Raw genomic sequence first — 24,212 nt, 5'->3', positions numbered from 1 at the left:
CGATTTTTGGTGAATTTTTGAAAATCAAATTTAGGCCAAAAATGAGGGAAAAATCAAAATTTTACCAAATTGACCAAAAAAGCTGAAATTTGGGATATACCTCATTTTCGACATACCAAATCGATTGGATACTGTTTCAAACCGTTTTCAGCAGTTCTGGAGCCTCCAGCAGATTTTTGAAAATCGAAATTTCCACAAAATTTCATCAAACGGAGATGGAAAGTCGAAATCCATTCTGCAAACTAATTTCAATACGTTACGAAGTCGACTGCTGGTGGATTTCAAGTCGTTTTGGAGCCTCCAGCGACTTTTGGAAAGGTCGTATGGCGTTTATTGGAAAATTTAAATTTCCAAAAAGTTGCTGGAAGCTTCAAAACCATTGGAAACCACGACGTAGTCGACTTCATATCGTATTGAAATTAGTTTGCGAAGTAAATTTCAGCTTGCCAACTCCATTTGGTAAAATGTTGCGGGAATTTCAAGTTTCAAAAATCTACTGGAGGCTCCAGTAATTTTCAAAAAGTCGCTGACGGTTCCAAAATGACTTGAACTCTGCTGAGGTCGTCTTTAGAGGGTGTTAAAATTGGAGTGTGGAGTAAATTTCAGCTTTCCATCTCCATTTTAATGAAATTTTGTGAAAATTTAAAGTTTCAAAAATCTGCTGGAGGCTCCAGGAATTTTCAAAACGTCGCTAGAGGCTCCAAAACGACTTGAAATACCCCTACAGTTGACTTCGTAGCGTATTGAAATTAGTTTGCAGAGTAAATTTCGACTATCCAACTACATTTTGATGAAATGTGGAAATTTCGAGTTTCAAAAATCTGCTGGAGGCTCCAGAACTGCTCAAAACGGTTTGAACCCGTTTCCAATCGATTTGGCAGGTCAAAAATAGGGTATATTCCAAATTTCTGATTTCTTGGTCAATTTGGTAACATTTTTGATTTTTCTCCTCATTTTTGACCTAAATTTGATTTTCAAAAATTCACCAAAAATCGAAAAACGCACTTTAGCATTTAAAATTTTGAGAGGTGATAAATTTTTGCCTGATCTTTCGATCTACCTGAGTACGGTTTAAAAAATGTTGTGCAAGTCTTGTGTTGGAACGCAAAATCTGCGATTTCAGCTGACCTGTCAATCATACCTAATGGTCGCCATTTTGTAAGTATAGGGCCACTTTTTTTTTCAGTACAAGGGCTAGAAATGTTCCTTAGGACTCCCCCTTTCAGAAAAAAGTTGTCCCGGAGGATCGACTGGGGGGGGGGGGTGCAATAGATCCTTAAGCGGGCTCTTCAACTATGGATTTTCTCCTGTTTTGATTGATTTTTACATCTTGAATTTTGGTGGTGATTTTTTTCCAAAATAATTTTTCCATGATTTTGCTTCGAGCTTGTGTGATTTTATTGCTCAAATAGTCAGGATTCCTCCTCATTTCGGTTCGATGGCTATTTTTTTTGCATTTTGTGAATTTTTTTCTTCGCCGATTTGGTGAGTTTTCTTTTGAATTTTTGTAGATTTTTCCCTATTCTGATGGGTATGATTTTTTGAATTTTCGCGAGTTCTCTTTTTTCTAGTTTTATGATGATTTTTCTCGAAATTTCCATTTTTTTCTCGTTTCAGTTTCTCCAGTTTTGACAGACTTTTTTAAATTTTAAATTTCACGATTCTATAGTTTTGTTCTAAATTGTGGTAATTTTTTACCTGAATTTTGACCGCATTTTTTTTATTTTCGCAATTTTTTTTTGAGTTTTGTAATTAAAAAAAACAAGTGATTTCTTTGCTCACATTTTTGTGGAATTGTAATTTTTTTTCTTTCAAAAATCATGATTTCCTTTAAATTTCGATATTTTTTTTTTCTTCGAGAAAGGAGGGAAGCTTCTTCAAGATTTGATGACTTTGTTTTTTTTTTTTTTTCACCTTTTGTGATGGATTTTTCTGCATCTCGATATCTTTCATTCGTTGATCCCTCTCTCCTCTCTTTTCCTCTTACCTTCCAGTCCTCCGGATTGCCTCTCTATTTGAGCAATTTTTTTTCAGGTTGCAATTATTTTTCTCTGTTGAATCCTCTTCAGTTTTGCTAGAAATTTTTCGATAATTTTTCTAAAAAAAATTTCGATTCGTTTCCGAATTTATACTTAATTTTAATTCTCGCGAGTTCTTTGTTCTGAATTCTTAATGATTTTTGCTGAACTGAATTTTCGAGAGTTTTTTATTTTCATCATTTCCATAATTTTGTTTTAAATTTTATTGATTCGTTTTTCTCTGCCTGAATTGTTGTTCTTAATTTCGGCGAAACCGGTTTTCTTGAATTTTTGAGATTTTTTATAAAATTTTCTCCTAATTTAGCCCCAAATTTTAGTAATTTTTTCTGCTTAAATTTTTTGATTTTTTTCAAGTTTTATTTCTCATAGATTTTATTTTCCAATTTTTCGACGATTTTACCCTTTTCATATTTTTTTTTGTGTCTAAATTTTTTCGATTTGGACTGAAGCTCAAGGTCAAATTTGCAAGCGCTGATGACGAATATCGGTTTATTTTTTCGATCCGATCTTTCTGAATCCTCCCCTCGCCCGGTCAATGTCCTTTAGCATGGTTGAAATACATAAAAAAATTGAAGAGAAGTCGTCTTGACAGGTTTTCGAGAGCTCTGAATTCAAATATCATCAATTTTTCTGGGTATACAACTTCTCTTTACCCCAGCCCCCTCTCAATGTTGAGGGGGAAAACGTCTGAGGAATTATGAAAGTGTGATATAAGACGTCGATTCCCTTCATTTCATTTTTATTTGTTTGAAGGGGGAATCCTGGGTGGGATCAAATATTTATTTTTTGGATTCGAGCATTCTGAAGAAGTACAAAATTTATGAAACTGTTTTCCCCTCTTCCATTAAATTTATTCAATCACATTCTTCATCTTCGTATCTCCCTCCTCCTCCCCCCCCCCATCAAAAAAATGTTTCCAGGAATATGAAATGATTGCGAGTAAATGGAACGAGAAAATTCAGGAGCAATGACCTGTTCCAAATTAGAGTGTAAACAAACTGTCCGTTCAACCTTTTCTAATGATGCTAATATTTTTAATACTCCATCCTAATTTTAAAAAATTTGAAAACCCCGAGTTAAAAATCAGGTCCTGATTATTTCCGCTTCGTATGAACCAAAGTGTCGTTTTCTTGACCTACTCCACTTCCCAAAGCTCTCTTCTCACTTCGCCCTCATCGATTTTCAAAACAAACATTCTCTTCCGAAGAAAACCCACATACCCGAGCATCAAACACCAACTTGGTGTAGCAGTAGACATAGACTACCTATACGATATCATCATCATCATCATGGTAGTAAATATGTTATGCTGTCTTATTATTCAGTCTACAATGTACACATCACGTGTTCGCGTCTTGTACTCTTGTAAGTAAGAAATTTGGCTCTGGCGTAGGGACATTTGTAGTATATATCAATTCGAAGAATTTACGAGCGAATTATTTTTACTCGTGTGCACAGAATCATACCACTTAACGCAGATCTGCGTTTAAAAAAGATCCAAGCATTATAAGAACTTGGGAATAAGATCAACCATAAGACTATACGAATCTTTATCAAAATCAACAATATTTTCAGATGCATTGTCTTTATTGTTACATGAATCCTTGACACTTCATGATGAAAAAATCAATACAGAGGGAACGAGTAAGTACCAATATTGTAGTACAATGTGTATTACATTTCGCACGTTAAAGCTATCTCTTCGTATTTAGGTCAACATTTTAGCCATAGCGCATTGAACTCTATTTTTGTTCTCTCATCCTATGTGTATAAATACGAAATAGGCACTGCTGTAATTATCGTAGGTAAATTCGAGTTCGTTAATTACACGAGAAACTTTCCTCGAGCAATCAAACTCCAAATAGGTAGGTACCTAAAGTTCGACGTTTTGAAAACAACTATTCAAATTTTTTTTCAATTTTCGCTCTTTTAACAAGGTCACCCAAGGTTATACACAGTCGAATTACACTCCGAAGTGTCACCGTTTTTCAAGACATAAAGCAGAGAAATCTGCGTACGACAAATGTACGTCATCAATCAGCTTTGTCTCCGCATTGAAAACAAGAAGGCAAAATATTTATTGTACGAATTATTGCCATACAAAGCTATCAATCTCAACGTCTAGTAGACTATCTCATTAGCATATTTATTATATAGGTGTTATATAACGATTCTATCGGTTTCACGTCTTGTCTAATGCAGAATACGGTATAGGTAATAGGTATATAAAGGTATCATCTCATGAAGGGCAATGTTTCGCACCATACTTGATATGATTACGAACTGGTTTTCTTGTCTACGTCGAGTAATCGTATAGAAGCTACATAACGTTATTAAGTAAATCAAATCCCATGATCGGATAATTTCGTTCGCGGTTAAATAATTTAATAATTATTATCGTGGCAGTTTTCCTGGATGCGATGCGTGATCATGTCTGGTTACAAACGTGAACATCTCTAGTAGATAATTTTGTTCAGATGCCAAAAATTTTACAAGCTACTACATAGATCGTGAAGTTTTGAAATTATGTTTTCTCTCAGTGATTGGTTTAATCATTCACGCATCTATCACTTGAAAATAAATATAGAAAAAAGATAAGATGTTTGACGAAGATAAGATCTGTATCAATTTTCTACTAGGCAAATGTGTATTTACCTACTTGAGCAAGAGTGTTTCTTAATTGAAAACAAGGAAAAATTAAACATAAGCTGGGGCTTTTTGAAAAACTGTTTTTCATCTCTTTGCATACGATTTATCGATTTCTTTAGGAAAGATCTACTCTGTTGTCTCTGTAGGCTACTTATTTCTCTGGCCACTCATTTATGATTTGTGTATCTGGGCTCTTAAGTGTGAACTTGAAACCTAAATTCAACTTGGGAAGTTTTACGTATACAGAAAACCAGATACTGTAACCTCAATAAATCAAAATCCTGACCTGTATCTGTGATATGTACTTGGATGGTACAATTTTGCGGATTTCATTGGTAATTTGTAAATAAGTAACAAGTTCCGAGCTTAATATAATGCAAATATATGTGCAATCCAAAATACCTACTTGTTGTCAACAATCCGTCAACTCAGGTCTCAGGTAGAAAATCCGCACTCTCTTCTCGTCTAAAAGCCAAAAGGTTAGTTTTGATGTGGAAGCATCTCAACTTTTTTCAGTCAAACCCCCCCCCCCCTTGACCACAGCACAAACTTCAATATTTTTTACCATGGGAGGGGATGGCTTGAAAATTCACAGAAAATTGTCACTATATGATGGGGGCGTATGTGGAAATTTTTTAAGCATGTCGCACCGACTTTTGAGCTCTAAAAAATTTCGTGGTGGGATTCTCCATTTTTTCCATACATTTTTGAAATTCTCAACCCCCTTCCCCCCAAAAATTGTTTTTAAGTAAATGCTCTTCATTGCCAAATACAATGTGTTCAAATTTTGCAATATGAAAAGTTGAGCTTTTACTATGAAAGTTCGATATTGAGCTTTTAAAATTATATTTTGAATGTCGTATTCATTTTTTTGGAACCCAATTCTCCTTCCCTCCTTCGCTTTACTCCACTTCGCCACCCAAATCGATTTACTTCGAGTCCAACCAGTGACGATGAACCTTCAAAGTTTGGATGCCAATAAATTTCAAAAAAAAATCGAAATTGAGCTCTTTTTGAAAGCCTACTTTTCTAGAACTTGCCCAATTTTAGGGCTATAATTTAAAAAGGAGGAGTCCCGATAATGCCATTTTTTGACCCCTCGACAGTTATCGACTGGACCACTCTTAAAATATTGTAATAAAATATCCAAAATACGAATCGGTGGTTGGTTAACCCAAAATGACCATTTTTTTGGGCTCGAGGGGTTCCCAAAGTTGTGATGACAAAAAGAATTTTAGGAATCACTCAGTATTATTTTCAAAAACTTTTTTAGCGTAAAATATTCGTTTGAACTTGATGGACGTTATGCGGGGTGATTTTCCTATTTTCGACCCTCGTGGGCAGAAATGGGGGGGGGGGGGGTGGTTTTTGGAAAATTTTGGAACCACCGTGGGCCAAATTCTGAGATTTTATTCTTTAAAAAAAAAATCACGATTTCAACGAAGTAAAATCTCAGAATTTGGCCCAAAAAAGCTTAATTTTGAAAGTTACTGGAAAAATCAAATGAAAAATTATCGAGCACTTGCCAGTGTAGTTCAAATGTAAATTCTTCAATTGATTTTAAAAAATTTGCTTAAACACTTTTTTAGGGGTGCCCAAAGTGGGGGGGGGGGTCTAAAAAAAGGGCTCAAAATTACAAACATACAGGAAGCTTAATTAAACTTTTTCATCAAGATAATTGAATATACACCTCAAAACGTTACGTGTGGCGCAAATCACAGGTTTCTAGTTTTCCAGGAGTTCCCAAAATTTCGAAAAAATGGAAAACTGGATTTTTGAGTACCAGCGGAAAATTTTATTGAGCTCAAAATTTGGTAGGATGAAGGTCTTTCAGATACTAATGAACTGTAAAAAGTTTTTTAGGGTGGGCTCAAAGGGGTAGGTTCAGAATGGTGGTTCCAAAATTTTCCAAAAACCAACCCCCCCCCCCCATTTCTGCCCACGAGCGTCGAAAATAGGAAAATTTGAAAAGTCTAAAAAAAAGTCGACAAAATTGAAAAAAATGAAAGTGACCTTGTTATGGTGCAATCTGCCTCCACCTGCTAGGTGATAAATTTTAGGGTAACCCTTTACGCGATGTGATTTATTGCTATTTAGTAAATAGGGTTCCTGTAACGTGGGAAAATATTATAAGATAGGGAGTGAATGATACCTTTCAATAGTTAAGGAGGCACGAGCTTCTGTCGATTGAAAGGTATCTTCACTTGGTTTTTGCAATCGACCGTGGCAAGATCCTCGTCGAAGTATGTGGTCAAGGAGTAATTTGTATACGAAAACAGGCCTAGGCCTAAGTAGTATTATTTTCAGGATAACCCACCACGTGTGTGTTTAAGATAATATTTTGATTTAATCGTAATCGTTGGTAGTCATTAATTATTACTCTGAGGTGATAATCCGACGATTATACTTACCTTTTGCGGTCATATCAAGATATTCCTAGGTATCTTGAATGATGCGTGCGATATGTGTGTCTCTTCGTAAGGCAGCCACCAACAGCCACTATTATTGGGGTAGGCTAAGGAAAAGAGGTGGTGTGACAATGAGCAGTGTTCGGTAAGTGGGTACTTACATGGTGGTGTCTCCACTATATTAATTATAGTTTTATCGTAATTAATAGATGACGTCATTCGCTGTAAGGGATGGAGCATGGATTCCTCACTTAGGCATAAATGAACCTAATTCGCATACATAACTTTAGTAAATTGCTTGGTTAGTAAGGTGTCAATTCCACGTATAATTGCCATGATATGCCAGGAAAAGTGCCTTAAGCACTATCCTATTTGTCTAGATTGAGCACATTTTAATGAATAAATAACATATTACAATATGTTATAAATAACGTAAATGTAGTGAATGTCTTGACCGAATAAATCCTTTGTACATAAATAATATTTAAATGTTGATTATTCATGTACTTGATGACTTAGAATTCGTATTGATTACTCAAGGGAACTCCCATCTGAGCTAGCTAGGAGTCGAATAAATCTCCCCCTTAAGGTGATATTTATGAGAGAAACCATCAACTTAATCATTACCAATAATACATTCTTCGCCGATCATTATCAATTCTAAGATAACAACCTGTTTTAAATTTAAAAAAAAAAAACAAAAAAATTGAAGACTATATTTTTCAAAAATTGATGAAATGAAAAAAATTATTTTCACATACAGAAAGACCAAATACTATACCTATCCGAAACATTAACCAGTAGGCTATGTAGAAAAAATGCATCACCCATGAATACATATGCCTATATTTAATACCTACCTATACCTATTTTGTTTGATTGAATTCGTTTTTATTAATTTATTAACCTTTCAAATTTATTTTTTGCTTGTTTCAGGTATTCTGTGAAGCTAAACAAAGTCAAGTTTTTCTAGTTTCTTCACTTTAGAAAATCGTGCTTTGATATTGAAAAACTTTGGTAACATCTGACAACGTCGCCTTTCAAGAGAAGGATCATGAATTTGATTTGGAAAGTTCCTGCGGAAAGAATTTTCGGTGAGTGAAAATTCTCTCATATTTTACCACAAGAGTAGCTCGATTCAAAAATTGTGCAGTGGTTTCAATGAGTCAAAATTATAAATTTTGTCTCTTTTGCCTTTACCTCATCTCATTTTCCCCTCCCCCACCCACCGCTCTAAGCCTCATTATTCGCTGCAAATCAAAGTGTGGGAAAACACCCCAATATTATGATCACTACTTCGAATGAAAGTTTGCATTTGTTCAGTCTTTCTCAAATCTAAGGTTACCTACCTTATTATCTTTCTCATCACAACTTATTTTCTTCATCATTTCTTATGCTACCTTTCCTCTTTTGTCTTTCCTTCCATTTCACTTTCAAATATTTCTGTCTTTCACCTCTCTCTCTTACCTACCTATTTTAAAAATGCAAAACAAGCTTATTTATCGATTGTTAAAAGTTTGAAAGATTTCCCATTATTTTATGTCTGACTTTGATTGATTGATCGCATGTTGTTCGTCAAAACAACAAATAGATAACCCGAGACCCTATAGAAGATGACTTCATAGAAAAATTGGCTCGAACGTGATTTAAATAATTCCTTTTGATATCGACTATGTTTTTTTTTCTCTCGTACACGACAACCGAGCTAATTTAAAATTCTCTTTCTCGCGCAAAGATGGCCGGTACAGTTCAGTGACATGTTGTATTTATGGAAGACATTTCGAACATTGTTTTTTTCATTTCATGGGGGATGGGGAAGCATCGCTATATACTTGTTTACGCGTCGCTCACGATAGGATTAATATTATATGCTTTTTTAAATATTATTATGTAAAGCTATATGGACATAGAGAATGAGAGAAACTTCGAGTTGTGTAGCAGCTTAAAAAAAGTGAAACAAAATTGGTCGAAAGAGTGTTCTTGTGTAATATTTTGACGTTTACAGAAAGTATAGGTACCTACTACCTACTGTAGCTCACGCGATGTCATTTTTGAAAATTATGATGTGGAAATGAAAACTTTCATGCTGTAATCACATGTTTTTACACCGGCGCTGGTGTTTTTATTTTTAATATCGTAAACGCTGCGCTGGCTGGCGGCGGTTTGCAGATAAGAGACAAGTGTAAAATTATTCGCCGTATTTGTTTTACGATAATTAAGAATAGATTCGTTTATACGAGTTAGATAATGTCATCCGATGTGGCTAAAAATATCGTCGACGTGTGAAAAACTATATAGAATTCGTCGAGTGAATGCAAATTTTTCGACGAATTTGCTGCTTTTATAAGCTCTTTAAGTATTTTTGAGGTTGATTTATCGATAGATTTTTTCTGAAATGGTCAGTGATGAGCTTGGAAGGGATCAGAATTAGGAAAAAAATTTGAAATTTAATGATTTGATTTTTGAAAATGAAATTCCCAAGAAAATTGAATGGTCAGATTGTGATTGAAGAAGCCAGACTATCGCAGTCAATTTCATCACACGAAGGGTTGCTTTTGGGTAAAACCCTATACAGAATATTCTTGGAATCTTACCACCAGATTTGATACGTGTATGTGTATTGTGTAACTGGGATTTCCACTTCAGTTAGTTGAATCCTACATTTTCTGCACGAAGGGAATTTCTCAAATCCCTACAACCTCAGAAAACTGATTAATATTGCTGACTGGACACAATATGTCCATTTTGAACATGCCTACGTAGCATTTTCAGTATTAGCTTGAGCGAATTTCGCACCCACAACTTCTCAGCTTCTTCAATTTCCGTAATCGGAGCTAATTTGGGTCAATTGTAAGAATAGTAATACATTTAAAAAAAATTATTATTATGGCTTCTTGCTTAACCGTCAACAACGTGTATGTAAACAATCAAGAAAACCAACAACAGTCCAACCAACGTGACTCAATTGTTGATATTTGTAGTTTACCAACAAGGAAGTAATAGGCACACTGTACCTTGGTTGCTGCGTTTTCTGATTTATTTGTTTCAAATTATCTCGTATTTTGTATTTAAATTTTAGTCAGTTCAAAATATAATTTAGCGAGACGTTTGAACAAAAAAAAGAGTACTTTGTATATTGAAAGCTTTCGTAATGAGCTCGATTATCGTTATTCAACTTTTATCTTCGTTGACTTTATGAGGTTAACTGGTTGAAATATGGATTATTAGACGAGAAATGGAAATGACCCTGGAGGATGCAAATAGCTTAATTTCTGGCTATTTGCAAAATGTTCGCGTTACCATTGGTTGATGACAAAGGATTTAGCATATTTTTGTCTCGTTGTTTGAACGAGTAATGCATCGCCATTGCTCGACAAGTTGGAGAGTAATTTTATATACGAGTCATTTTGCCTGTGATGATGAATATATTTCTTCGAGAGAGTGATGTGAACTGAAGCAAACAAATTAATCGAACGGGTCAAGAAACCGAGTTATCAATGAATGAAACGTGGCATTAAAATGCTCTAGTGTTGTTTGCGGAATAGTCGAGGCCCACGTGGATGGAGTTGTGAATTAAATACAATGCATGAATCAGCATTGTTCATTTTTATATGAGCATAGTAATACTATATTATGGTTTGAGATTTTATGCATTTGTAGCATTGTATAGATAAGTATTGCGGTTCAAGGGCTCCTTTTTATGGTGCAAGGTGGTGTTAGTTGTTATCGTGGATTTGATTTAGATTTAGATAATAATATTTGCAAATTAGTAATTGTGAATATAAATGTAATTAATTTAATCCTATAAAATTTTGCCAGTCAACTTACCTTTATCCAATAAAAAAGTCAGCAACAATACGTTATTAGCGCACATTTCCCCTTTATAGTACTTTTTTCGTGATCGAAGAACGACACTTGGTATCAAAAAGGGTCCCTTTTTTGAATCGAGACAAACTTCACACGACTCATCGATACTTAGGTTAGAATGTAACTTTAATCAGTTTCGGTTCAATTACATTGTTACGTCAAAACAGATTTTATATTGAAGTAAAATTTTAGAGGTCGTTTGCGTGATAATTTGTTCTGACAGTTCGCGGGCTATTTTGAATAAGCTTTTGTGAGAATACTTACTTTTCTTTCTATTATGAGACAGATAGGTACCTACCTATATCTCTGTCTTTATGATGGCTGATGGCATTCGAACTGAAATATAGGGTTAGGTAGCTTAATTTTGAAACTAACCAGCACATCAAGAAATGACCTAGTTCTTGAAAATAATGTATTTTTTCATTTGATTTCATGGAAGGCAGGAAATGACTTATTTGAGACTTCGAGAGCTCTTCTGGGAAGAATTAGCTACAGATGAATCATTATTCGATTTTGTACGTAAATCATGATAATACATGTGGGAAAATGTTTATACCTTTTGAAACCCAGAAAAAAACACATTGTAAACATAATATGGGAAAATCTATAAGATGATGTGTGTTATTGTTGTGTTATTGAAGTATTTAAAGATTTAGGGAGGTATATCAAAAATGGATCGATTTTTAAAAAATTCTCTTTCTTTACCCTCTTGAAAGAAGTTGCCACTTTTTCTCTTTTTCTTGAGGAGGAAGGATAATCTAGAAATGTAATGTCATTTTTTTTCACGATGTGAAGAGCTTGAAAATTAACTTTTTTGTAGTTCTAAAAAGGGTGGGGAGGGGCTCAACAGTCAAGAGCTCTTGATCAAAAATCAATAACAACGAAAATTAGGCAATTGAACTTCAATCATTTTTTTTTTGCAATTATTGGACCCCATGTGATGGACCATGATCGAAATGAAATATAAATACCATCGAAAAACGCCTCCCTATCAAAAATCGATAACAATTGATAATCGATTTATTGAACCTGAAAAAATCGATTATTTGCGATTTTTGATCCCATCTTATCGACAATGTTTGAAATCAAAAATCGACTAAAGCTTCAGAAAAAAACCTTGCAATCCAAATTCGATTAATCGAACTTCAAAAAATCGATTTATTTGCTGTTTTGGTCCTATCTTATCGACCATGTTTGAATTCAAAAATCTATTTCAGATTCAGAAAAAATTTTCTCAATCCAAATTCAACAATGATCGAAATTCGATTAATCGAACCTCAAAAAATCAATTTATTTGAGATTTTTGATCTCATCTTAACGACAATGTTTGAAATCGAAAATCGATTTCAGCTTCAAAAAAAATCCTCTTAATCCAAATTCGACTATGATCGAAATTCGATTAATCAAACCCCAAAAAATCGATTTATTTGAGATTTTTTATCTCATCTTATCGACAGTGTTTGAAATCAAAAATCGATTTCAGCTTCAGAAAAAATACTCTCAATCCAAATACGACCATTATCGAAATTCGATTAATCAAACCTCAAAAAATCGATTTATTTGAGATTTTTGTTCTCATCTTATTGATTATGTTTGAAATCAAAAATCGATTTCAGCTTTAGAAAAAAATCTTCTCAATCCAAATTCGACTATGATCGAAATTCGATTAATCAAACCCCAAAAAATCGTTTTATTTGAGATTTTTGATCTCATCTTATCGACCATGTTTAAAATCAAAAATCGATCTCAGATTCAGAAAAAATTTTCTCAATCCAAATTTGACTATTATGATCGAAATTCGATTAATCGAATCTCAAAAAATCGATTTATCAACAATGTTTGAAATCAAAATCTATTTCAGATTCAGAAAAAATCTTCTCAATCCAAATTCGACAATGATCGAAATTCGATTAATCGAACCTCAAAAAATCAATTTAATTTGAGATTTTTGATCTCATCTTATCGACAATGTTTGAAATCGAAAATCGATTTCAGCTTCAGAAAAAATCCTCTCAATCCAAATACGACCATAATCGATATTCGATTTATCGAACCTCAAAAAATCGATTTATTTGCGATTTTTGATCTCATATTATCGACCATGTTTGAAATCAAATGTCGATTTCAGCTTCAGGAAAAATTTCCTCAATCCAAATTTGATTATGATCGAAATTCGATTAATCGAACCTCAAAAAATCGATTTATTTGATCTCATTTTATCGACAATGTTTGAAATCAAAAATCGATTTCAGCTTCAGAAAAAATCCTCTCAATCCAAATTCGACCATCATGAAAATTCGATTAATAAAACCTCAAAAAATAAATTTATTTGCGATTTTTGATCCCATCTTATCGACCATGTTTGAAATCAAAAATCAATTGTAATTTCAGAAAAAAATCCTCGCTATTAAAATTTGATCATGGTCAAAATTCGATTAATCAAACCTCAAAAATCGATCTATTTGTGATTTTTGATCCCATCTAAATTTAGCTTCAGGAAAAAATTCTTGAAATCAAAATTCGATCAAATCTCAAAAAATCGATTTATGTGCGATTTTTGATCCCATCTAATCGAGAAATTGACCGTGTTCAAAATCAAAAATCAATTTTGATTTCAGAACAAAATTCTTGCAATAAAAATTCGATCATGATCTAAATTCGATTAATCGAACCTCAAAAAATCGATTCATTTGCGATTTTTAATCCCATATTATCGACCATGTTTGAAATCAAAAATCAATTTTAGTTTCAAAAAAAAAATCCTTGCAATGAAAATTCAATCTTGATTTAAATTCGAATAATCGAACTTCAAAAAATCGATTGGTTTGCGATTTTTGATCCCATCTAATCGAGAAATCGACCGTGTTTGAAATCATAAATTAATTTTTATTCAACTTCAGAAAAACATTTTTGCAATCAAAACTCAAAAAATCGATTTATTTGCCATTTTTGATCCCATTTATCGACCACTGTTTGAAATCGAAAATAAATTTTAGCTTCAGAAAAAAATCTTTGCAATCAAAATTCGGCCAATCAAACCTCGAAAAATCGATTTATTTGCTATTTTTGATCCCATATTATCGACCATGTTTGAAATCCCAAATAAATTTCAGCTTTAAAAAAAAAATCCTTACAATCAATATTTGAATAATCATCGTGTCCGAAATGAAAAATATCAATATTGTGGAGCCTCAAAAATAGACCTCCCAATCAATTTTTTGTTGCAAAAAATTACCAAAAAAAAGTAGGTACGTTTTTTACTTTCAAAACCTTCTGGTGCTTCTTGATGGGCTCAACCCCCCCCCCCCCCCATCCAACGATTCGAGAGTTCAAAAATGAGTTTTCAACCAAATTTTAGCTTTTTACCCCAATTTGATAATTTTGTGACTTTCTAGTTCTGAAAGTTGATCAAACTAGAATTTTCAAAATATTCACTAAAAATCAACAAAATGAAGTTCAATTTCTATAATATTACTTAATAGTGAATTTTTAAATGTTTTTTTTTTTAAATTTATTTCTCTTGGTCTTTCACAAAATTTCCGCACTTTTACTTTTCATATTTAAAATGATGAAATAATTACGTCATACTTTTCGTTTTCAATTACCCATTTTATAATTTCACGAATGGAATCTGGGTGGTCAAATCGATGCCTCTAATCAAGGCGTGCGATGAAAATATTTTCGACAAATTCGTAGTAACGTGCAGATGATTTTTGCACGTGATCGCACGAGACATTAACCCATCAACTAATAACTTTTCTGTAAACTAACTACGAACGAGATGTGCTCGCTTAAAAAATTTATTGACGAGAGATGCGTAAGTACAAAATAGTGAACATTTGCTGATAACTATTACGAGCAAATATGATTCGTATCCTTATCATTCTTCGAAAAACGTCATCATCTTGAACTATGACCTTTCAAACATCAATATTGCAAATTACATACTTCAAAATATACACGTAGGGACCTATTCGTTTTCAAAAAGGAAACTCTATCCATCAGTATGTTCATATTATCAATAGCTCTGCCATTTTATCAGGTTTTAATCATTTTTCTAATAAAAATAAAAGCGAGATAGATCCTTCGCTCGGTAAATGCAGACGCGTACATAGACCTTGAATTGACTCATTTTAAAATACGGTTTTGTACGCTTCAAAGGTCTCATTTAATTCCCCCATCGGCCATCAGACACTTGAACTTCACATGATTGAAAATCGTCTCTCTCTATATAGCTACATATGTGGGTGAATCTTCACATTCCGCAGTTCTCAATATGTGATAAAACCAAGGCAGCGATAAAGCTAATTATTCTTTAATTATATTTTATCGTCGGTTTCGCCCAAACCATTTAAGCAAAGAAAAAAATTCATCGTCTCGATTCGGTTATTCTCGAAACAACGTGACCCGACCCGAGTAACTTGTACGAGTAGTTGGGTAAATTTTCACTATGCACCATATCTCGCTGAAAAAGCTATACGTAAACAGGGAAAACGTAACTTTATGGCTAGCTGTGACGCATTATCGAATTTTCACGCCCTGTACCGCGAATCCACCCTGAATACGATGTTGTTTACGGAAACGAAATTTTCTACGACGTAGTACATGAATGAGAATAATAAAATACCTTATTTTCTGCTGGTCTTGCTCCTGCTCTTGCCATGCACCGCGAACCCAAAAGGTTCGAAAACACGGAAGCATTTTGTCGTGTTTTTACTACAATTTATAGTTTTGTTTGTTTCATTTTACGTTAGGCAGGTTATCGCGTAGTTTTTTACCCTCACCATGTTTATCTGATGGTAGAATTTGTTTACTACCTAATTTAGAAAAATACGTAGTCCTGGGTGTCGAGGATGGATTTGTTTTCTTTCAGGTTGCAAAGGGGAAGGGTTGAAGACAATAATAATGCAGGTATGCTGACCTGTTATCTATGAACGGTTTTTACCTACGTTTGAGGCTCAAAAATGGAAAATGGTCATTTACGTATATTTTTACTTACCTACTTTGCTCGAAATTTCATTTTTTTCCCTAAAAATTTTTACATATTTTAAACTCCGAACACGGCAAAAAATGACGAAAAATCACGTTTTTTGCAAGATTTTGATTTTGTTGAGCATGTTGCGCCGATTTTTGAGCTCCACAAAAAATATGTGTTATACCTTAGGGTGTAACTAAATTTCGCAGAGACCCCCCCTGTTTTTTCTACGAATTTTTGAAGTTTTCAACTCCCCTCTCCCCCTCCCAAAATACAAATATGAAAATTTTTTTGAAAAAGATTCCACACACGTACCTACGTATTGACTATTTTTATGAAAGTTTCACAATTTTTGGATCATGCTCTCCAGAGAACGAGAATTTTGAATTTTGAGCACGTGGGCACATTTCTCAAGTTGGGGTGGGGGAGGGGGGTCGACTCAAAATAAATTTTGGGATAGTTTTACATCAAAACTAACATTTTGGGTGAGTTTTGTTAAAATTGGAGAAAGTGCGGATTTCACTACCTTTTATACTGAAAGGCTCTTTTTATTTTTATTTGATTTTATGAATTTTTATTCCTTTTGGAAAAATTAAAATTGTTAAAACTTCAAATTGGATCGAATTTAATTGGGAATACATAAGTCACTTTTCCAAAATTACTAGACTTAATTTTTATGACAATTTTCAAAAATTTCATTTTTCCAAATTTTGGTCTTACCTCTCAAAGAAAAAAACAACAATAAATTATCAACAAACTGATAATTCGCGAAAATATACACTTTTTTCTATTGTTTTCCGACTAGATAGCTTCACCTTTTGCTGAAATTGTCAAAGTCTCGCTTTCTGCCGAGAACAGCAAAAAGTCTTGCCTTCTGTCATAATGCAAAAAAATATCATTTTTGCTCAAAAAAAATACACAAAATTCTCATTTTTGGCAGAAAATTTCACAATTTAGATAATTCTTTTTTTTTGGCATTTACTATTTTGCCATAAATTGCTGCAGGATTCATTGTTTTGCCAAAATTTTCCTATAAAGAATTGCCTTTTGGTACAATTATCATTATCATTGTAGTTTCGTTTTCTGTCGATCGGAAAATGACAAAAAGTCTCGCTTTCGTCCAAATCACCAAAAAGTCTCGGTTTTCCCCAAAAAAATTGCTAAAAATTATCTCTTTTCGGCCAAAAATTTCAAACCATAATTTTTTCAAAAATATTATGTTTTTTTCCTTTTCTAGAAGTTGTTAAATAGCTCTCTGATTTTTGGTTAATTTGAGAAAGTCTCGCTATATTATTGAAAATTTCCAAAAATTCTCATCTTTTTCTCAAAAAGTCTTGCTTTTTAACTGAAGGAATCGCAAAATACTTCGTATTTGATTTTAAAAAATTCCGAAAAAGTCTCGACTCTCTTGCCGAAAATTACCAGAAATCGCAATCAAGGTAAATATTACCTACCTTTTCTGCTCACGCTTGCTAAAAAGTTTAGTGTTTTTACGAAAAATTGCTAAAAAATGTTCACTTAATTGCAAAAAATTCCAGAAGTATCATTTTTTTAGTAAAAAAAAAAGCGCTAAAAACTCTCACTTTCTTGCTAAAATTTTTCAGTTTTATTGCTTTTTTCAAAAATTTCTTAAAAGCATCGCTTTTGTGTTCAAAATAGTTTCTCTTTTTTTTTTTTACCAAAATCAGGGTGTCCACACTTCTGGAAAACCTGGAAAAGTCAGAGAATTTCAGAAATTTCGAGCAATTTTCCCTCAAAAGTCAGGAAATTGGAAATTTTTTGAAAGTGTTCATCTGTAATTTTTTAATAATTCTAGTAGTTTTATTGAATTTATTTTGGAAAAAAATTTCCCTCGCATCGCTCGGGTAATTTTGTTTAGTTCGGGAATGGAACCGAACGCATTGAAAAATGTGATTTTTTTCAATGCAAGGGAGGGGTACTTTTAAAAATGCGGTGTTTTTATTTTGAAAAAAAGGTCTGGAAAAACTAAAAAAAAGTCAGGAAAACTCATTTTCAGAAATGAGTGTACACCCTGAAAATTGGTTTGCTAATATTGTCAAAGCCTTGTTTTCTGCCAAAATAACAGTAAAAAGTTTCACTTTCGTCGAAATTATCAAAATATCTCCTTTTTTTTGCAAAAAATTGCTGAACATTTTCGCAGGTTTGACAAAAAAAAATTGAAAAGTCTCACTTTTTTCTAGATCAAAGAAGTCGCTTTCTTTTTTCAAAAATTGCTTGAGTCAAAATTGAGCTATTTTAGGTCAAATTCTGGCATTTTTACTTCGTCGAAAATTGAAATCTTTAAAACGTGATTTTGGCGTTCTTTTTAAAAGTAAAATCTCAGAATTTGGCCCAAAAAAGCTTAATTTTGAAAGTTACAGGAAAAATCAAATGAAAAATTATCGAGCACTTGTCAGTGTGGTTCAAATGTAAATTCTTCAAGTCATTTGAAAAAATTTGCTTCACCACCTTTTTTAGGGGTGCCTACCTAAAGTGGAGGGCTCTAAAAAAAGGGTTCAAAATTACGAATATACAGGGAGTCTAATTAAACTTTTTCATCAAGATAATTGAATATAGTACCTCAAAACGTTAAGTTTGGCGCAAATCGCAGGTTTCTAGTTTTCCAGGGATTCTCAAAATTTCGAAATTGCGAAAAAAATGGAAAACTGGATTTTTGAGTTCCATCGGAAAATTTTATTGAGCTCAAAATTTGGTAGGATGAAGGTCTTTCAGATACAAATAAACTGTATAAATCTTTTTAGGGGGGCTCAAAGGGGTAGGTTCAAAATGGTGGTTCCAAAATTTTCCAAAAATCACCCCCCCTCCCAATTTCTGTCCACGAGGGTCGAAAATAGGAAAATCACCTCGCATAACGTTTATCAAGTTCAAACAGATATTTTACGCTAAAAAAAATTTGAAAACAATACTCAGTGGTTCCTATAATTCGTTTTGTAATCACAACTTTGGGAACCCCTGGAGCCCAAAAAATATTCATTTTGGGTTAACCAACCACCGATTCGTATTTTGGATATTTATTACAATATTCTAAGAGATGGTCCAGTCGATAACTGTCGTGGGGCCAAAAAATGGCCTTATTGGGACTTCTCCTTTGCAAAATGGTTTCACTTTTTGTGACGGAAATTGCGAATTTGGAACTTTTTCGAAATTATGAGGCTATTGAAGAACTTTTTGGAGATGTAATGAAATGTCATTGTTTAACTTTTCTGGCCAATTTTTAGTGCTTTGAAAGGCTTCAACCTTGATTTTCACCACCTCTCCAATCTCTCCTACAAATGCACTTTTATCATCTCATCTCTCATCGGGGTCTGTCAAAAAATCGCCGATCCCAAGGGCAAAACGCTCGGCAATAAATGACCCGCATGCTGGCGCATGTAGAACTGTAGTTACATATTTTCCTTTTTACCAATTTTCCAATTCATAAATAAAAAATCCACGAGAACAAATTGAAAACAGCACATTTCCTGCATGCTGTGAGTACTCTTATTGAGTCTACGTATCATTAGCTCAATCATATGCTTGCGAAATGATAGATAATTTCAAGTAGGTGAAATTTTACGACCAAAGTTATATCTAACTACCTAGGTACCTACACCCCGTGTAGGTAATGCACTCGATCTACGTTGACGCAGGTAGCATTCATAACTTGTACATGTGATCAGTCTCGATGACGTTTTAACGAAAAAAAAAATTTCAATTTCTCCACTCGTAATCAATTTTACACAGAGACCGTAGTTGTATACCTATATCTTCAATAAACCCGCAGCCATATTTTTTATACCCTTAATTGACTCTTGTAAAAGAATCCATCCGTTTCACGGTATTTAAGTACCTATTCGTAACTTTTTAAATCGTTAATTTTAGTTTTTCATAGCCAATTGAGCGAACAATACCGAGCTGTTTATTTTTTAGATACCTTATTTTGAATTCGTAGAATTGTAAGCGAACGATGACGTAGATGCAACAACCTATAATACAAAAGAGAATGTCACTTTTATAAAGGATTAACGTAATTTTACGATTCGGTAATAAATTAAATTTTCAATTTGAAAAAATTTCTAATATTTACACAATGAACAATTTGTTTGCAAATTTTCGTTCGCGAGACTCGAGAACTTGCGAATAATTTATCGTGAGTCGTGAACGTATTTTTGCCTCTTTTTTGCAAATGGGAGATGAGAAAATGAGGGTAACATGAGCCCGAGCACGTTTCTGGGTGCCTTTTATATTATGTGTACGTCTTGACGACGTGATAGTGTGTTTTTCAAAAATGCTCTATTATTATATTTGCCAAGAAGTGTTTTTTTTTCAGTCTTTAGTATATTTTATTTCGAACACAATACGGTCGGCGTGTTTGGAATAGAATATCAGCTGCGAAGAAAAATTTATGTAACAGGATCTTGAATTGTTCGGGGGAAAATTGATATTTCCAGTTTCTTTCCGGAGGTTAGAAGAGTGAAAAATTAAACTTACACAATGTTTCGCCTCTCGACCCGGAATATTATTTTAGATGAAAATTTTAAGACACTTCTTAGAAAATTGCAGCTGCAATCGACATTGAGAGCGTCTGTTGCATTGTCATTCGTGAAACTGTGCCAACATTTCTAATTTACCAGAAGAAAATGAATATGAAAAAGTCTTGTCTTAATATTCTTTATGCTTTGTTGGGTTTCCAAATGAACTTATTTCAAATTTCAAATTCGATTTTTTGATCCGACCTAAAGGCTTTTCAGAATAATTAAGAACGATTTCTAGTGATGAAATATCGCGAAGTTTCAAATACCCTGTCTTTTGTCAAAGATGCTAAAATTTCGAAAATTGACCCTGCACTACCCTTTTTGGGACTCCAAAAATTTTCAAAATGGGTCCAACACATTAAAAGGCACTTTTTTCGTCTCAGAATTAATATTTGTACAAAAATTGAGCTCTATAGCTGCATTTTTGGGGGTTATTTTGTACTCTGCATCCAAAAATGCCTCATTGTCTCTTGACAGTTGAAATTGGTACACTACAAAAGGCTTGGAAAAATTCTAACATTACAATAATATTCAAAATTTCCAACAGAATAACAGATTTATTGAAACGAAAAAGAAACAACAATAACTTAAGAACAGGGGTGCTGTGATCCCCCTGAGCATTTGATGAGTTCCCCCTCCCCCCTATTCTCAGTAAAACTTTACCCCCCTATACTTTCACAAAAATTTTCCCAACTAATTGGCCAGAGATTGTTCGAACCATTTTTTAAAAACGGAAGTTGGAAAAAAAATGTTGAATAATTATTTAAGTGTAATTGAAATTTTTCAATAATGGAGTAGATATGTTTTTAAAATTTCTTGGGTTAATTTTTTCCATTCTAGAAAATGTTTGAAAACTAGAGCATGAAGTATAATTCAAATCTGCCCGAGCGAAGCGAGGGCGAAAGCTGTGAAAAATTAATAATTCAACATGTAAAACAAAGTCATATTTTATTCAAAAAGTTGATTTTCGTTGCTTCAAAATTTTCAAAAATTATGTACATTATAATATACTTAGGTATCTATATTTTTAAAAATATGAGTAAAAGCCTGAGCGAAGCGAGAGGAAAAACTTTTAAAAATTCACAATTCCTGAGAAGTAAGACAGTATTATTTTTGGTGTGAGGAGTCAATTTTTCTACCCTCAAACTTCGGTCAGAAAAAAGAAAGGGAGAATGATCTAGCCCGAGCGAAAGCCGTGAAAAAGTAATAATATGAGGTGCAAAATAATACCATTTCTGATGATGTACGAGGTATGAACTTTGTTTTCGTGGCTTCAAAATTTTTTGTCTTTGGGAGAGTAAATCAAATACCATAAAAGCCCCAGCGAAGCGAGGGCTGAAGCTTTTGAAAATTTGCAATTCTTCAAGAGTAAAAACATCATTATTTTTGATAGGAGAAGTCAATTTTTCTTTCCCTTTCCCCTTACTTTGGTCAAAGGAAAGGGAAGTGATCTAGCCCGAGCGAAAGGTTTTGAATAGGTATTTATTTCAATGAGGAAAAATCAATGGTTCACCCGAGCGAAGCGAGTGAGAAAATTTTTTGATATTACGAGCAATTATCAATTTTTGCATGGTAAATTATATATTTTTTCTCACTTGGGGGGGAAGAGAAAAAATGAAAAATTGTTTACTTCCCCCCCAAAAATTCATTTGATGAGTTACTCATCACAAAACCCCCATTACAGCACCCCTGCTTAAGAACTATAAAAGAATTGCGAATCGCAAAAAGAACTGAGAGTGTTCTACAGTGCGATACTTTGAAAAAAAAAAAGAATTGAAAGTCTTTCTCGTGACGATTCGATGAAAAAAAAATCGCGATTCAGAATCGCAGTTCTCCAATTCTGTTGATTCACCACTCTCGATTCTGAATCGCCTCAACTCTGCTTTTATTTTATCATTTTACATTTTTTGACTTGAATTTCTTTGGAATTCTATTTTTTTAAAAAATTATTAGGTATTGAAAGTTTTTTCAAGCCAAAAGTTGAAATTGAAGACATTTTTTTATACTATTGTGGCTGATAAGCTACTTGGTAATTGGTATACGTATTAGCCATAATAGTAGATGTAGTAAAAATACCATTGGAGGATCCCTTTGGAATATTGATCCTTGGCGTCAGTCATACCATAAGGGCAGTGCATACTGCATAAAATAAACATAAGGTGTTGGAATAGTGATTGAGGCTAATTTCAAAAATCCAATACATACGAGTAATTAGGTAGGTACCTATACCGTAAACTGGGGTAACATTGAAGGATTTTTCAGAATTTTTCATGTTTAGAGGTATGAATGGTGGAGGTAGGGGGAATGTGTGTGGTGTTTTTGATAGAGCTATGTCAGCACTATGTTTTGGCGGTTACAGAAGTTGCCTACCTTTTTCCTGTCAAGCGCAAGTGCCAAAAGAAGTGCCCTTCAAAGTTACCCAGCGTTTGGGGTAACTTTGAAGGCCCCTTGAAATGTGCTTCACTCAAGGTCAAAAATTATCAAAAACATGAATATTCACTTCTTGGTCAATTTATACGCGTCAAGCACCTACAAAATGATCCATATTCACAATTGAATTTACAAAAGAGTGCTCCAAAATGATAATTTGAAATTTTTCTAGTTTTCAGTCGTTTTTCATGCATTTTGACCATTTTGACCAATTTGACCGAATTTGATAATTTTTCAATGATTTTGAGCTGTTTTTCAAGTTTTTACATCATTTTTAACAAGTTTTCAAGCATTTTCATGCATTTTTGGCTAATTTGATTTATTTATAGCCTTCAAAGTTACCCCAGTTTGAATGTTATTTTCTTACTCCTTAGGGAAGAACTTTGGCTCATGAAATGAACAAATGCGCTAATTTATAGTCAGGAAATGTACCAACACATCTATAATGCCACTTGACTCATTATTTGAAAATTCAAAATTCCAGACACCAGGCTTCTCACGTTAATTAAAATTGATAAAAACACCACTTTTTTCACTTGCTTTTTTACTGATGTTGGAACCACTAGATGAAAATGATGAAACAAGAAAAATAACTGCCAAAGTGTACTCTATCCATTCCCGGTGTCAGAATTGCTCCATACTTCATAGTTCCACCGCCATGGAGCATAACGTAATGGAAAACTGCACCCTTCAATGTTACCCCAGGTTATGGTAACATACTTATTTGAAAACTAAAAATTTATGAGGCATTATTAATTTCAATGTTGATAAAATTAGAATCTCATTGCCATTTTGACTGAAGAATCTTTCATAAGAATATTTTCCTATATACATACCTAAATACCTGTAAAGGTACATAGTACATACCTACATGTGTAAGTAATGTAGTATATGTATTAGGTTAGGTATGTACAGAACACTAAGACTATTTTAAATTATGGTATCAACTTTTAATTCAAGCACCTTGTCCAGTCACACCCGTCATTATTTTTATTTTCAGCCATTCTATTACATCCTGTTCATGGGCTTCAGGGATATCCTCTAGAATATACAGAAAAATTGATCAGAAAAAATAAATGTCAACTGTTGAGTACTAAGGGTAAAGTATCCCCTATCCCAATATGGACTAACTACTTCCTAATATGGACTACCGACCGATTTCGCTGGTTATGAGTACTACCTGGCGCGAACAAAGTTAATCTGATGTAGGTACTATTTTTCTCAGAAAAAAGAAAAACACAATGAGACCAAAACAAAAGCCCTCAAGTCAGAATTCCCGAAGCTACAGAGAAGAAAAAAAATTGATAAG

The 24,212-nt window shown here is 33.5% G+C and overlaps 1 long non-coding RNA gene across 4 annotated transcripts in view; it reads left to right on the top strand.

Annotated features, from left to right (window-relative positions):
- Window positions 1-2,368: 2,368 nt before the first annotated feature.
- Window positions 2,369-24,212, top strand: part of LOC135842833 (uncharacterized) — a 56,726-nt gene continuing 34,882 nt past the window's right edge. For all 4 annotated transcript variants that reach the window (XR_010558199.1, XR_010558197.1, XR_010558198.1 and 1 more), the window contains exons 1-2: window positions 2,369-3,683; window positions 8,033-8,190. This is a non-coding gene — a long non-coding RNA (uncharacterized LOC135842833). The remainder of the gene's footprint in view (window positions 3,684-8,032; window positions 8,191-24,212) is intronic.

Source organism: Planococcus citri, chromosome 4, assembly GCF_950023065.1.
Source record: "Planococcus citri chromosome 4, ihPlaCitr1.1, whole genome shotgun sequence".
Classification (NCBI taxonomy): Eukaryota; Metazoa; Arthropoda; class Insecta; order Hemiptera; family Pseudococcidae; genus Planococcus; species Planococcus citri.
This window is presented reverse-complemented; position numbering and strand designations above follow the sequence as displayed.